Below are 17,141 nucleotides of genomic sequence, written 5' to 3' on the forward strand. Positions count from 1 at the left end.
ATAGATTCGATTAGCTCAAGTTCAATTATGATCTTTATTAAAATTCTTTTCCATCAATTACACTATTGTGGTCATAGACTCTTGGACTTAGCCCCTCAAATCTCATAGGACTACTCTTCTCTATCAAAATCAATAGATTCTATCTAGGTGTGTACTCTACTCCTACAGTGGACCAACTATCGTCAACATCTAGTATAAGATCTCAATGAGACCATATTTATGTGTCAGTCAAACTTCAGTAGCCTCATTACAAGCAGTTGTACCATCGCAGGTTAAAAGACCATTCACACAACTATAGCATCGAGACAATCACTAACGATTCATTGAAAATCCAAGTGATCTCTTGTATAGTCACACTTAGTACTAGTTGTTCTCTAACAACTATCCGCACTCATCGTTCAGTATCTCTACACTGTCGATCAGAGACTTATCTATCTCGAAAGAAGTAATCTATGCATCGATCTATTCGGATCGACCACCATCCTTGTGATGATACTATGATCAAAAATATTTTGAAATTAATTATATATACCTCTAATTTTTAATATCTTAAAAATATGTATTGAAGTATTAATTTCATGGATAATTCAAAGACACATCACTCTTGAATGAAAAATTAAACTTATCCTGTTATTGATCAAATCAATGTATTAAGTATAAAATTATATCTTAGACTTATTATAATATGTCAACCATATTGGCTTCTAGGACATACATCTAATAATCGCTACTTGAACTAAAGTCAATTGGCCACTAATCTAAGTCCCATCTTCTTAAGATGGACTTCTATCTTTGGCTAGCTCAAATATTTTGTTAGCGGATTTGCCATATTATCTGCGAAGTCTACGCTTCGCACCTCAACATATTTTTTTTGAGGTAGTCGCATATAATATGGAATCACTGCTCGATGTACTTTGATTTCTGATGAGATCTCAGCTGCTTAGTAAGTGCTATGGCTTCATTGTTGTCACAATAAAGTGGTATGGCATCCGATGTCATTACTCTAAGCTTCGCAATGCACTTCTTGAACCACAAGCCTTTGCAACATTTGAAGCAGTGACATATTTAGCTTCTGTGGTCGAATCTACTATGATGGATTGCTTGAAACTCTTCCAGCTGACTGCGCTATCATTACATGCGAATACATATCCTGACGTAAACTTTCTATTATGCAGATATAAAGTCTGAATCAGTATATCCCTCGACTTACAATTTGAAAGATCCTCCAAAGATCAAGAATAAATCCTTAATTCTTCTCAAGTACTTAAGGATGTTCTTCACAGCTATCCAGTACTCTTTGCCTAGATTCGACTAATACCTGCTCGTGACACTCACAACAAGAGCAATATCAGATCGAGTACACAGTATGGCATACATGAGGCTCTTTATGGCCGAGGCATAAGGAATCCTACTCATGCACTAAATTTTCTCAGATGTGGCCGGACACATCGTCTTGGATAGATGAATACCATGCCTAAGAGGTAAGAATCTTCTTTTAAAATTTTTCATACTAAACCTCTTCAATATTTTCTCTATGTACAACTTTTGTGACAGGCCTAGTATCCTTTTAGATTTATCCCTATAGACCTTTATTCTAAGAATATAGGATGTTTTTCCTAGGTCTTTCATAGAGAATTTCTTAGACAATCATCTTTTGACCGAGATAAGTGTGGAAATATTATTTTCAATTAGGAGAATATCATCCACATACAATATGAAGAATATTATTGTACTCTCACTGATCCTCTTATACACATAAGATTCTTCTTCATTTTTAACGAAATCAAATGATTTGATCACTTTATCAAAATGAAGGTTTCAACTCTAAGAAGCTTGCTTGAATCTGTATATGGATCTTTACAACTTACAAACTCGGTGATCACCATCACCAGATGTGAAACCCAAAGACTACTCCATATAGATATCTTTCTCAAGATATCCATTCAGAAAGGCAGTTTTTACATTTATCTGTCAAATTTTATAATCATAATAAGTTGCAATAGTAAGTAGAGTATGCATGGATTTCAGTATGGCTACAGACGAAAAAATTTTTTGATAGTCAATGCTTTTGTGCTGATTATAATCTTTTGCCACGAGCCTAGCTTTATAGGTCTCTACCTTACCATCAGCATATATTTTTTTTTTGTAGATCCATTTATATCGAATGGGTACTATACCCTCAGATGGATCCACTAAGCTCCATACTTGGTTCGAGTACATCAAGTCAATCTTTGACTTCATTACATCTAACTATTTTTCAAAATCGATGTCAGACATCATCTTGTCAAAGGTATTAGGATCATCACCATGATCCTTGTTGGGTATAAAATACCTGCAGCCAAATCGACAGCGGAACGGCTCCGCCCGGACTCCTAGGGGAGCCGGGCTCCTCCATCGACAGCGGATCTGCATCGCCCGGACTCCTACGGGAGCCGGGCTCCCCCATCGACAGTGGATCTGCATCGCCTGGACTCCTACGGGAGCCGGGCTCCCCCATCGACAGTGGATCGGCACCGCCCGGACTCCTACGGGAGCCGGGCTCCTCCATCGACAGCGGATCGGCTCCGACCGGACTCCTACGGGAGTCGGGCTCCTCCATCGACAGCGGATCGGCTCCGCCCGGACTCCTACGGGAGCCGGGCTCCTCCATCGACAGCAGAACGGCTCCGCCCGGACTCCTACGGGAGCCGGGCTCCTCCATCAACAGCGGATCGGCTCCGCCCGGACTCCTACGGGAGCCGGGCTCCTCCATCGACAGCGGATCGGCTCCGCCCGGACTCCTACGGGAGCCGGGCTCTGCCATCGACAGCAGGGTGGCTCTGTCCGAATCTCTACGGGAGCCAAGCTTCGTCCTCAGTCTCCGACTTCGGTATCGGCTGCTGGAGCCGGACGCCACCCACGACCTCGACCGAAAGGGGGACTCCTCCCGGACTCCTACAGAGGCCGAACTCCGACCACTATCGAGCCCCGATCAACAGATCCGCTTCCCTTGGCGGATCATGATAACAACCATGATCCTGTTTCACTTCCTGTAGCGGATTTCGTGCAGCTCCATCACCCCCTGCGGCGGACCCATTACTCTCTGACAGGCTGTGTCAACAACTATGATGCTGCTCCGCTCCCTGCGGCAGGTGCTGCACGATCCCACTACTCGCTGACAACTAGCAGCAACGGACGCCGCTCCACTACCTGCAGTAGGCCCTACGTGGTGGGCAGTGACGATGGCCATGGGTCTACCCCACTATCTTTCGCAATCAATTCCCCTGACCATGGGCGGCCCACTACCTGACGGTTACAAACGTCGCCATCAATCCATTTGCCTCCTCCGCCTATAAAAGGGGGACCCAGATACGTTATTCTTTAAGCTCATTCTCCTTATCTCAAAACTCTACTAAATTCTCCATTCGAGCACTCCATTCTTGTTGAGGCAGAGAACTGACTTGAGCGTTGGAGGGTCTTGCCGGAGCAACCCCACCTCCGGTTTAGACTTCCCTTGCAGGTCCCGACGGCGACCGCGGCTTCCCCGACTCCAGCTTCTCCGGCGCAAGCGGATTTTTGCATCAACAGGATTGGCGCTAGAAGAAGGGCCTGTGTCTTCGCGGCACCCTTGTGCTTGAAGGAGCGCTCAACAGACCCGCTTCCGGCCATCTTTTCCGGTATCCAATCCTCTTTTCCCCATCCGATGCCCTCTCGCGAGGTTTCTGCACAACTACCTCCGGTTATGGTTGCCGGTAAAGGGTGGCCGGATGACCAGCCTTCGTCGGATTTCGTCAACGTCATCTCGGGGGAATCCCGGCAGGGGACAATCAGCACATCAGTTGCACCCCTCAAGCGGCAAAAAGTTGAAGAGCCCATAGCCTTCACTGAAGAAGACGCCCAGGGAGTCCAATTCCCTCATAACGACGCGGTCGTAGTTTCCTTGAACATAGCAAATTATGACGTCCGTCGCATTCTCGTCGACAACGGAAGTTCGGCCGACATCTTATTCTACAGTGCCTATTCGAGAATGGCCACTCTTGGCGGTCATCTAAGGCCGATGTGCTCCCCCTTGATAGGGTTTACTGGCGATGCCGTTCCGACGGAAGGAATGATAGCTCTAACTGTGACCGCGGGTCAGCATCCAAAGCAGTCCAGAGCCCTGGTGAATTTCCTGGTGGTAAAGGCGCCGTCTGCCTACAATGCAATTCTTGGCCGACCCGGCCTCAATGCCCTTAGAGCCGTTGTTTCAACCTACCATCTGAAGTTGAAGTTCCCCACTGACAAGGGGATTGGAGAAGTTCGGGGAGACCAAGCGCTAGCCAGGCACTGCTACAATATTGCCCTGCAAAGAAGCGATCAAGCGGACCTCTGTCCAGTCGACGGGTTGGATGCGCGCGACGACCTCACTGAAGAGAGGGGCGGCCCGATCGAGGACCTAATACCAATTCCTTTGAATGATGGGAATGCGGAGCATGTGGTGTTAATCGGCTCCAGCCTGGAGGAGGAGGTGCGGACGCATCTCGTGGATTTCCTCCGAAGGAATGCGGACGTTTTCGCATGGGTCCCGGCGGATATGCCGGAGATTGAGACAGAAGTCATGGAACATCATCTGGCTGTCGACCCTAAACATCGGCCAACAAAAGAGAAGATCTGGAGTCATGCCCCGGAGAGGCAGAAGGCGATAGCCGAGGAAGTGGATAAACTTCTCAAGGCCGGATTCATCAAGGAGGTCAATTATCCAGAGTGGATCTCCAATGTTGTCTTGGTCAAGAAAGCAAACGGCAAGTGAAGGATGTGTATCGACTTCAAAAAGCTGAATAAAGCTTGCCCAAAGGACAGCTACCCCCTTCCCAGGATCGACCAACTGGTGGATGCTACCTCGGGCCATGAGCTTCTCACTTTCATGGACGCATTCTCCGGCTATAACCAGATTAGAATGGCATCGAAAGATGAGGAAAAGACTGCTTTTATCACTAATCGCGGCCTTTACTGCTACAGGGTTATGCCGTTCGGCCTCAAGAACGCAGGTGCAACCTAACAACGACTGGTGAACAAGATCTTCAAGGAGCAGATCGGCCGAAACATGGAGGTTTATGTGGACGATATGCTCGTGAAAAATAGGTCTTCCATAAATCATGTAGTCGACCTCGAGGAAACCTTTGGCACTCTTCGAAAGTATAGAATGAAGCTGAACCCGACCAAATGCGCCTTTGGAGTAACCTCAAGAAAGTTCCTGGGCTTCATGGTGTCGGGGCGCGGGATCGAGGCCAATCCGAAAAAAATTCGCGCCATCCAAAATATGACTGCCCCAAGGTCGATCAAGGAGGTTCAATGCCTCACGGGAAGAGTCGCGGCTCTTAATCACTTTGTCGCGAGGTTGGCCGAACGATGTCTGCCCTTCTTTCAAACCCTCAAGCAGCCGAAGAACTTCTGTTGGACCCCTGAATGCCAACAGGCATTCGAAGAATTGAAAAGCTACCTTAGCTCGCCCCCACTACTGGCGAAGCCCGAGCCTAAGGAGGAATTATTTTTGTACCTGGCAGTCTCTCCCACAGCCCTTGCAGCTGTCCTTGTTAAAGAGGAAATGAAAGTCCAGCGACCAGTCTACTACATTAGCCGCATGTTGAGGGACGCCGAGACCAGGTATACTAAATTAGAAAAACTGACCTACGCCTTGTTGATTGCAGCTCGGAGACTCAGGCCTTACTTTCAAGGGCACACGGTGACGTTACTCACCGACCAACCGATCAAGGCAGTTTTGCACCGAGCTGATATCTCCGAAAGAATGGCGAAATGGGCCATCGAGCTCACAGAATTCGACATCAACTACAAGCCTAGACCGGCGATAAAAGCCCAAGTGTTGGCGGATTTCATAGTAGAATGCACCATCCCCGAGGAGGCCGAACCTGAGCAAAACAAAATTGACGACCTGAGGACTCAGCCGAACTCCCCCGACGAAGAAGCCAGTTCGCCCGATAGCTTTTGGACCCTCCATGTGGACGGATCGTCCAACATGGCAGGCGTGGGTGCAGGCCTGATCTTGACCAGCCCAGAGGGAGTCGTTGCGGAGTACGCTCTGCGTTTCGAATTTCCCGCAACAAACAATGGAGCGGAATATGAAGCCCTGATCGCAGGATTGAGGATCGCCAGGGAGCTCGGAATAGGTCAACTCCGGGTGCACAGCGATTCCCAACTTGTGGTGGTGCAGGTCAGCGGGAGCTTTGAAGCACGGGAGGACAGTATGGCCAAATATCTTGAGAAGGTGAAGGAGTTCATCCCTGCCTTTGGCAATTTCGACATCAGGCAAATTCCAAGGTCGGAGAACACCAGAGCCGATCTTCTCTCCAAACTGGCGACATCGGCTCCGGTCGAATTGCCAAAAGGCATCCTTTTTGAAGTTTTAAAACAACCGAGTACGGAAGAACCGCGACTCGTAATGGAGATCAACCACGAGCCCAGCTGGGTCGACCCACTAATAACCTATCTTAGAGATGGGATTCTCCCCCAGGACGCGAAAGAAGTCCGGAAACTCCGAAATCAAGCCTCCCGGTACATCCTTTATGAGGGCAAATTGTACAAAAGATCGTACTCCTTGCCTCTCTTGAGATGCCTCCGACCCTCAGAAGCTGACTGCGCTTTATGGGAAGTACACGAGGGAGCTTGCGAAAGCCATTTAGGTGCCAGGTCTCTATCCCACAAGCTACTCCGCCAAGGGTATTACTGGCCAACAATGCACCATGATTCAATTGAATATGTCAAAAAGTGTGATCGATGCCAGAGATACGCCAACGTCCAGAGATAACCTGCTACCGAGCTTAACCCTTGAGTGCCCCATGGCCTTTTGCGCAATGGGGAATGGATATTCTTGGCCCCTTTCCCATGGCGTCTGGTCAAAGGAAATTCCTCCTTGTAGCAATCGACTACTTCACCAAATGGGTCGAGGCCGAGCCACTAGCCAAAATCACAGAAGCGAAAGTGCAGGATTTCGTCTGGAAATCGATCGTGCGCAGGTTCAGTTTGCCTAGAACCCTCATCACTGATAATGGACGGCAATTCGCGGGAGCCAGATTTGCTGAATTCTGTGAAGACCTAAACATCTCCCACAAATTCACATCAGTGGCCCATCCCCAGGCGAACGGCGAAGCCGAGGTAACAAACAGAACCCTTTTGCAGGGGATTAAGACCAGGCTCGAAAAAGCAAAGGAAACTTGGGCGGACGAACTTTATCATGTGCTATGGGCTTATCGGACCACCTAGAGGTTGCCTATAGGAGAGACTCCCTTTGCTTTAGCCTTTGGTACGGAAGCTGTCATCCCGATCGAGCTTAAACTCCCGTCGGCATGAGTCGTGGTATTCGACGAACCCCAAAATGTGCAAAGTCTCAGAGCCAACCTCGACCTACTGGAAGAAAGGCGGGAGATTGCTCAGGTTCGAATGGCAGCCTACAGACAGAAGGTTGCCCGATATTACAACGCCCGAGTCAAGAACAAGGTATTCAAAGCAGGGGATCTAGTGCTCCGACGAGCTGCTGTCTCACAACCACAGGGCCAGGGGAAGCTTGCCTCAAACTGGGAGGGACCTTATGAGGTCACAAAAGTAGTCCGACCTGGAACTTATTATCTCAAGGAACTCGGAGGAGCCGACCTCCCGCGATCGTGGAGCTCAAAAAACTTACGGATGTACTACCAGTGATTTCGTCCTAATCAAAAAATGCGTGCCCATTTGTCTTAGGACAATTCAAGCAGACGGTATCAAAAATGAGAGGGCAACCTTATAAAAGTCGAAGGCCCGGTTCTTTTAGACCGGATGGGGGGAGAGGCCTTGCAACGCCCATATGTGCCCCCACAGCCCTGTTAGGGACAGGAGGAGAACCTCGCCCTAACTTGAGCAAAATCGAAGGTCCGATTCTTTTAGACCGGATGGGGGGAGAGGCCTTGCAATGCCCATATGTGCCCCCACAGCCCTGTTAGGGACAGGAGGAGAACCTCGCCCTAACTTGAGCAAAGTCGAAGGCCCAATTCTTTTAGACCGGATGGGGGGAGAGGCCTTGCAACGCCCATATGTGCCCCCACAGCCCTGTTAGGGACAGGAGGAGAACCTCGCCCTAACTTGAGCAAAGTCGAAGGCCCGGTTCTTTTAGACCGGATGGGGGGAGAGGCCTTGCAACGCCCATATGTGCCCCCACATCCCTGTTAGAGACAGGAGGAGAACCTCGCCCTAACTTGAGCAAAGTCGAAGGCCCGGTTCTTTTAGACCGGAGGGGGGGAGAGGCCTTGCAACACCCATATGTGCCCCCACAGTCCTGTTAGGGACAGGAGGAGAACCTCGCCCTAACTTGAGCAAAGTCGAAGGCCCGGTTCTTTTAGACCGGATGGGGGGAGAGGCCTCGCAACGCCCTAATGTGCCCCCGCAGCCCTGTCAGGAACAGGAAGAGAACCTCGTCTTGACATGAGTAAAGCGGAAGGCCCGGACTCCTACGGGAGCCGGGTCCCTACGCCAAAGAAGACTTTGCCCGGACTCCTACGGGAGCCGGGTTCCACCACCAAGAAGACTTCACCTGGACTCCTACGGGAGCCGGGTCCCTACGCCAAAGAAGACTTCACCCGAACTCCTACGGGAACTGGGCCCCTATGCCAAAGAAGACTTCGGACTCCTACGGGAGTCGGGTTCAAAAAAAAAAAAAAAAAAAAAAAAAAAGAGAAGAAGAAAGAGAGAAAAAAGAGAAAAAGAGACTTCACCCAGACTTCATCCGGACTCTTACGGGAGCCGGGCTCCGCCGCCAACATCAGCTACAGGACAACTCCGCCCGGACTTCTACGGAAGCCGAACTATACTTATGACTTTTGTTGCAAAAAAACTTGGCCCTGACTCTTACGAGAACCGAGCTACTCCACCTTCCGGAGGGCTTCTCCGTTCGGATTATCAAGGGAGCCGAACTTAGCTCCGACTTCAGCGGAGAAAAACCCAAGCAAACCTGACAAGTCGGTATCCCCGAACGACATAAAAGCCGAAAAGAAGCTTGGCGAATGACGACCCCACATGAACTGAAAAGGTCGCCGACGACCCTGGAACGACGTAACACAGGCAAAGAGAAGGAAAGGAAAATGAAGAAGTTCGGCAGGCAACTATTTAACACAAGATGCAAACAAGGTACTGAAATTGCTTTTTCATTTAACAGAAGTACACGTTGCAGGACCCGGTGGGTCAGGAAAAAAGAAGATACACATCATCGCGAGTATCGCGAGCACGGTTCGGGCAGGACGAACCGGAGGTCGCTCCGAGCTACGAACTCCGTCTCTATCCTTCTCAGTCACATTCTCCAGTGCGTGTAACAGCTCTCGCCCCATCTTGCCTCATTCTGTTCCCGAAGTCCCTACCTTAGCGGGAAAGGGGTGGGATAGATCTCGGAGGCGGTGGGGGTAACGGCGGCAGTAGCGAAGATCTGTTTCAAGAAGAACCATAGCCACTTCAGGAACGGTCGGGACACCAGAGATATGCCTCATCTCCGGATGCACCACGACGGCCGCCACCCGAGACGCTCCGGCAAGGTCGGCATGCGTTACTTCCACCGTCCCCTCAACAAGTTCTACTGCCCCACCGTCGATGCCGACCGCCTCTGGTCTCTCGGCCCCGACGACGTCAAGGATCCCGTCATGGCTTATGACATCTATTCTGCTCTCTTGATCGGTATCACCCCGCCTTGCTGCTCCAAGATTCGCGGGCAGAATAACTTCACCGACAGCCCCCGTTATTAAACCCCTGTTGTTGAAGGAATTCTTCCTTGGGCTCCCTTTAGAGCGACGGAGATTTTCACCGGCCGCCATTCTCCTCCTCACCTTCCTCCAAACCCTAAAAATCCCCTCAAAAACAGCCTCCCGAGTAGAGAACATGGTATAAGGGAAGGAGACAGGGACTGGGGCGGGAGAAGCAGGACTCTCAGATGAAAGAACAGCGCCAGAATGAGGCCACGAAGGGGCTGAGGAGTTTAAATAGCTGATGGATCCTGGCGCAGTTATGGCGGCGGGTATTCCTGGGCCAACTGATGTGTGCCGCGTGGCACGCTTATCCCCTTCACCGCCATCGAGGGTTGACCGCTCATGAATTCCCACCAAGCAACGCTTGGGATCGCGTTTCAACGGGGGTTCCGAAAAGACTTTTCAAGTCACCTTCACCGAAAAATGGACTCTGACGTGCACGCATTAAATAGGGGCGGCAGTGCGCAAGGTTCGAAGGGACAATTCCGGCTGCGCACATCTCTCTCTGTGTACTTCCTTCACTTGAAATTCAAACTCGAAAGTAGGAGGACTGGTGTTGGGTATAAAATACCCGCAGCCGAAATCGACAGCGGAACGGCTCCGCCCGGACTCCTAGGGGAGCCGGGCTCCTCCATCAACAGCAGAACAGCTCCGCCCGGACTCCTACGGGAGCCGGGCTCCCCCATCGACAGCGGATCGGCACCGCCCGGACTCCTACGGGAGCCGGGCTCCTCCATCGACAGTGGATCTACATCGCCCGGATTCCTACGGGAGCCGGGCTCCCCCATCGACAGCGGATCTGCATCGCCCGGACTCCTACGGGAGCCGGGCTCCCCCATCGACAGCGGATCGGCACCGCCCGGACTCCTACGGGAGCCGGGCTCCTCCATCGACAGCGGATCGGCTCCGATCGGACTCCTACGGGAGCCGGGCTCCTCCATCAACAGCGGATCGGCTCCGCCCGGACTCCTACGGGAGCCGGGCTCCTCCATCGACAGCAGAACAGCTCCGCCCGGACTCCTACGGGAGCCGGGCTCCTCCATCAACAGCGGATCGGCTCTGCCCGAACTCCTACGGGAGCCGGGCTCTGCCATCGACAGCAGGGCGGCTCCGTCCGGATCTCTACGGGAGCCAAGCTCTGTCCTCAGTCTCCGACTTCGGTATCGGCTGCTGGAGCCGGACGCCACCCACGACCTCGACCGAAAGGGGGACTCCTCCCGGACTCCTACAGAGGCCAAACTCCGACCACTGTCGAGCCCCGATCAACAGATCCGCTTCCCTTGGCGGATCATGATAACAACCATGATCCTGTTCCACTTCCTGTAGCGGATTTCGTGCGGCTCCATCACCCCCTGCGGCGGACCCATTACTCTCTGACAGGCTGTGTCAACAACTATGATGCTGCTCCGCTCCCTGCGGCAGGTGCTGCACGATCCCACTACTCGCTGACAACTAGCAGCAATGGACGCCACTCCACTACCTACAGTAGGCCCTACGTGGTGGGCAGTGACGATGGCCACGGATCTAACCCACTATCTTTCGCAATCAATTCCCCTGACCATGGGCGGCCCACTACCCGGCGGTTACAAACGTCGCCATCAATCCATTTGCCTCCTCCGCCTATAAAAGGGGGACCCAGATACGTTATTCTTTAAGCTCATTCTCCTTATCTCAAAACTCTGCTAAATTCTCCATTCGAGCACTCCATTCTTGTTGAGGCAGAGAACTGACTTGAGCGTCGGAGGGTCTTGCCGGAGCAACCCCACCTCCAGTTTAGACTTCCCTTGCAGGTCCCGACGGCGACCGCGGCTTCCCCGACTCCAGCTTCTCCGGCTCAAGCGGATTTTTGCATCAACAATCCTTATGTCCCATAAGGAACATTTTCTTTACTTCCTCTGTAAGTATGCACATATACCTTTTAGGAGGTCGGGAGATTCTACTAGATCTATGAGGTGGTGGAAGAATATTAACTACTGACTTATGAATAATAGATTTCTAAGGATCCATAGCTCTTTGCTCTTCAAAAACTTTTTTTTTTAAGCTCAACTAACCTCCCATTGTCACCATCCTGGATAAACTATTTTTTTATAAATATGATGTTCTGACTCATAATCATATTGTGATCTTATAGAAAGTAGTAGTAGTATTCTATTAATTCTTTTGAATATCCTATAAAATGAGCTAGTACAGATTTATCCTCTAATTTATTAGCCATCTGTCTTTTGATATAGGTCAAACATCTTTAAGTTTTAAGATAACCTAGACTCAACTTCTTACCATATCATATCTCATATGGTGTGGTAGGAACGAATTTTAGTGAAACCCTATTCAACAAATAAACTGTGATTAATAAGATATGTCCCCAAAGATATAAGGATAAAACAGTAAAGCTCATTATGGACCTAACCATATCTAATAAGATCCTATGTTGGAAAATATGTCTCAAAGCCAATCGTTAGCTTGTTGACAATTGTACTCATTCTTGTAATAGTATATGAATTTTTATTAATAAAAATTATTTGATATTTTTATTATAAATTATTCATCTTTGAACTCCTATGTTGAAATGAAGTCCTTAGGACTATAATTGATTGACAAAAGAAGATTTATCATTTAGTCCTTAAAAGTATTTGTGACCAAATGATATGCTATTAATAGGACGATAGTAATATTAAGTATAGATCATTGTGTACTATATGAGTTGGTTGTCCTCTTAACCACAGAGTGTGAAGATACTATTATGGCATGTAGATAGAATGTAGGAGTACATTCGCATCTAACATGACCATGTGCCAAGCACTCTACTGTCATGAGTAGCTCGTGAAGGGTATGGGTATAAGTATCTCTCTGATCTGAGACCATCATGGTGATTTATAAGCAACTCAATATACTTTAGTATCAGACCATCTAAATTTTTAATTCAATGATGAAAGGATATTGAGTACAGTCAAGTACTTATCAAGTTGGTGTATGAGTTCAAAAAGAATGGACCTCTCTGAATTAGTAGGAGATGTGCATCAGTGTATTTTAATTTAGCAAAATCTTGATTAGGATAATCCATGAGATGGATTTGAAAAATTGAAATACAATGTGGTCATCTAAATTAGAATTGATAATTAAATCCTAAGTCACCTTGAGCATTTGGGTCAAAAGGATAAATTATACGATAACCATATGCCAATAGGTTCTAGAATGTTGCTTTGCAATACTTTGACCTATCCGATCATCGGATCACCATTGCTAGATGATTACATCGATTGGTATAAAAAGTTATTCCTATACTACCAGCTTAGGTTTGAACCTATGAGGTCACACACATTAGAATATTTGATCAGATATGATGGCTGAAGAGTCTAATTAGATTGTGACTCTAGTGACGAGTCCTATTAGGACTAGGACTCTACAGGAGAGTCCCACTGGGATCGAGACTCTATTATTAATAAAAAAATAATTAGTAATTAACTCAATTTAATTAAGTAAAAAGCTTTGAATTAAGTCTAATTGAATTAGATTTAGTTCGACTCAGATTAGGTTTGATATGATCAATCCTGATTACAAAAAAAAATTGATCCTGATTCGATTAGAGTTGAGAATCAACCAATTTCTAATTAGGTTAAAAATTTATTGAGATATTTAGATTTTTAATTGGATTAGGTTCATTTCTATTAGTGGGTTCAATCCAAATTTGATTTGAATTAGAATTAGATTAGAAATAAAGAGTCCAAGTTGACTAGGACTCTATCCTTATCTCCTTGCGCCATACTTGGACCCATACCCTTATCTTCATGCGAAATAGGATTTGGCTTGATCTTTTTGACATCAAAGTAGTAGACCTAATAAGGGTGGGCACCAATGATTGGTGACTTATAATCCTATCCCTTGTCAAATTCAAATGCGATCCGAATTAGAGATTAGATAAAAGTAGGGAAAGAAAATTTTCATACAAGGAAGGTTATTGGTGTCATAATGATTTTTTTTTATTTTTCTTGGGGAGTTCTTGGGTATGTGAGACTCTAAAATCTTTCTCCATATTTTAGAGCTTTTGCTAAAATTTTTTGGACACCCAAAATTGGTTTGTGGCATGGTGATTATGGCCCTCTTCTCTTGGATGAAAAACCCTAGTCTTTGCCTATAAAAAGGGGTCACCTCTTCTTGGCATCATACATCCTTTCCTTTACTGGTTTTTATTTTTTAAGAGCTCTTATCCTCCTCCTCTCTTCCTTCTCTAAATCTCTTCATTCTTTGGAGTGTCCAAGGTGCTTGAAGAAAAAGGAAGAGATCAGCTGTCAAAGTTGCTTGCAGGCTAGCACCTCCAAGTCCCTGATCTGCACCAATCTTCACTTGGATTTTCTTATAGAGGTCAGATAACTTTGTGTGGCTGTAAGTGACCTAAGGAACACCTTCTCCAATAGTTGAATTAGAAAAAATCAATATCAAAGTTGTTTAATAATATTTTTTATTTTATCATGATCGTAATATTAGATCTAATAGTTAGATTTAGAATTTCAACATCGATGAGATCGATGTATTTTTATTTTCAAATCTAAAGTGTATATTTTTCATATCATAGATCATGATATAGTACTCTAAGATTAGATCTTATACATATGATTGAGATTAAATTATTTAATTTTTTATTTTTATTGCATAAAAATTTTAAAATCGCATGCATAGCACTACTGCATATTTTCTTCAATTGATATCAGAGCATGGTTGTTATGATATGAATTATTATGACTTTAGAGCTGATTTTTGATGTTAGATCTGATTATTTATGATTTATATTAGATTTAAATAAGTTTATTTTTAGATCTGATTATCATCTATTTAGATTAGATGTTTTGAGTAGCAAAGTACTCAGATTGGATAATCACCAGGCCATCCGATTATAGGAGCAAGTAGGATTACATGACCCTCTCTTCTCATTCAATGGGGTACTCTTTATGGCATGTAGGGGTGCTACTGTGAGATCCCATGAAGAAGTAAGTGAAAGGAGAAAAACTTACATTCTTACAAAACCCTAGATCTTTAAATCCTAGGTGTTGTTGTATGTGATGCAAGTTACAAAGAAACTAGTTATATCTAATTTTGATTAATCAAAATTATTTTAATTTAAAATTATAAAAATTTAGATTTGATCTAAAAGATTTTATGATTCAATGTAAAATATTTACATGAAAATTATTTTCAAAATCTTAACCATGTTGATGCAAAACTTAATTGAGAATTAAGTGTCAAGTTGATTGGATCTAGAATTATGATTTGAGATCTAATGATGTTGCATAAAACATGGGGCATGGGTTAGCTCAAATCAGATCCTTCTCTTTAATTAGGTTAGACCTAAGGTTAGAATCAAAGAATTGATTGACCATGTAGAGAAATTGATTAAGTCAAACTAATTGTTGAATTAGATTAATCAAGATTTCTTTAATACAATAGTTGTAGATGGTCAAGTCCATATCTTTGATTAGACCAAATGGACCTTGATTATGGCTCAGTAATTGAATCCAAATCATTAGGTTGGTCAAATCAAAACTAGTTATCCAATTGGTGTTTAAGATAAGTTGGGCATTTTGATTGATGGTTTTTAACTGGGAGCAGCTTGCCTGGCCATTTCGATCGTGTTTAAGGCAAGCTTAGCAGACCCTCACACCGATCTCACTTACTTGGCCAATTTGATGAATTCGATCTGAATTAGATTGCTAAGTGATTCGAGTTAGCCCATGCCATTAAGGCTGATCAGTGTGACTGATCTAGGTGCCAGTTCAATCAGTATGACCTAATCTGATTCAGTGACTTGGTGAAGTCAGTGGAAGGATTGTGATCTACTGATTGATCTCCTCTTCTCTCTTCTTCTTTAAATTAATTAAATTTTCTAAATTATTAGGTCTCTAAAATAAGCTGGTTATGGTGATAACTAGATCATAGCCTCCTATTAAGGTGAATGATAATGGATTCATTATTTCTGATTGACACTGTAGGTGCCATCCGTCTGGTGTTCTCTCTGAATGATAGAATTATCATTCATCATATGATGACTTTATTAAACTATTTGATGATGGTTGGGTTGATCGAGCCATCCTCAGGTCTGATCACTCATTAGGTAAAATCACTGAGTAGGTTTATGTTAATGGTTTGACCTAACTGAAACTTTTAATGGAGGCCCATCACCTACTGAAATAAAATATGGAGCTAAATTAATTACTAGAAGTTGTTTGGAGAAATAATTGGTTGGAAACCTACCCATAGATGTATATGGATTGATCGAGCCATCCTCGAGCCTAAATGTAATCTGTTTGGATTTTAGTACCTGCTAAAAAATTAAAATAATTCTTCAAATTGGAGATAGAGGCTACCAATTCGTATAAAATAGTGGGAGAACCTTTAGACTAAAGTCTAAGTCTTTAAAATTAATAAATTGATATACTGATTAGATTTTATATTTTTCTTGTGTGTACAGATATGGCCTCAAACTTATCGCTCCAATTACTATTGGATAGTGAGAAATTAATCAGATCAAATTTTGATAATTGGTATTGAAAGCTAAAGATAATCCTGAAGCATGAGCGGATCTTTTATGTGATAACGGATCCGACACCTGAGGAGCCTACTCCCAATGCCCGAGGCATGATCTAAGACACTTATTTGAAGTGGTTCAATGACCGCACCATGGTTCGTTGCATTATGCAGGCCTCCATGAATGATGAATTCAACCAAAAATTTGAAGAGGCTTAACAAGAGGAAATACTTCAAGTGTTGAGGAATTCCTTTGGTACTCCTGATGACGTTGAGTGGCACAAGACTTGTTATACCATTTTCAATATTCGAATGAGGGAGGGTGCATCTGTTACCGATCATGAATTGTACATGATCGAATAGATTAAAAAATTGAGCAAACTTGACTTCTCCTTGCATGAATAGCTGGAGAAAGATGCGATTCTGAACTCCCTACCCAAGTCCTACTTGTAGTTTCTTAGTTATTTTAGAATGACGAAGCCTGTAGTCAACTACCATGGTCTGTTGGCGTAGTTATAGACTTTTGAGAAGGATCACCAGCTCCATAAGGAGATGATGAATTTAGTAGGAGGATCTTCTTCAGATAGTCATCGTCCCTTTAAGAAAGAAAAAAAAAGAATAAGAAGGTGCCAAGTGTTAGGAGTTAGTCTAAGAAACTCAAGTTAAAGGCTAATCAAAGTCAGACAAAGTGCTTCTTTTATAAGAAGCAGGGTCAATGGAAGAGGAATTGTCCTCAGTATAAAGCTTTCCTTGATCCAAACAGGCCAAAGAAGAAGCAGCAATCGATTGCTGGACAAGATACTTATGTGATAATACCTTATAACTTCTCTATTATTGATACAATGATCTGGGTATTGGATACCAGAAGTCCTATTCACATTTGCAATTTGT

The sequence above is a fragment of the Elaeis guineensis genome, chromosome 8 (assembly GCF_000442705.2).
Source record: "Elaeis guineensis isolate ETL-2024a chromosome 8, EG11, whole genome shotgun sequence".
NCBI classification, from domain to species: domain Eukaryota; kingdom Viridiplantae; phylum Streptophyta; class Magnoliopsida; order Arecales; family Arecaceae; genus Elaeis; species Elaeis guineensis.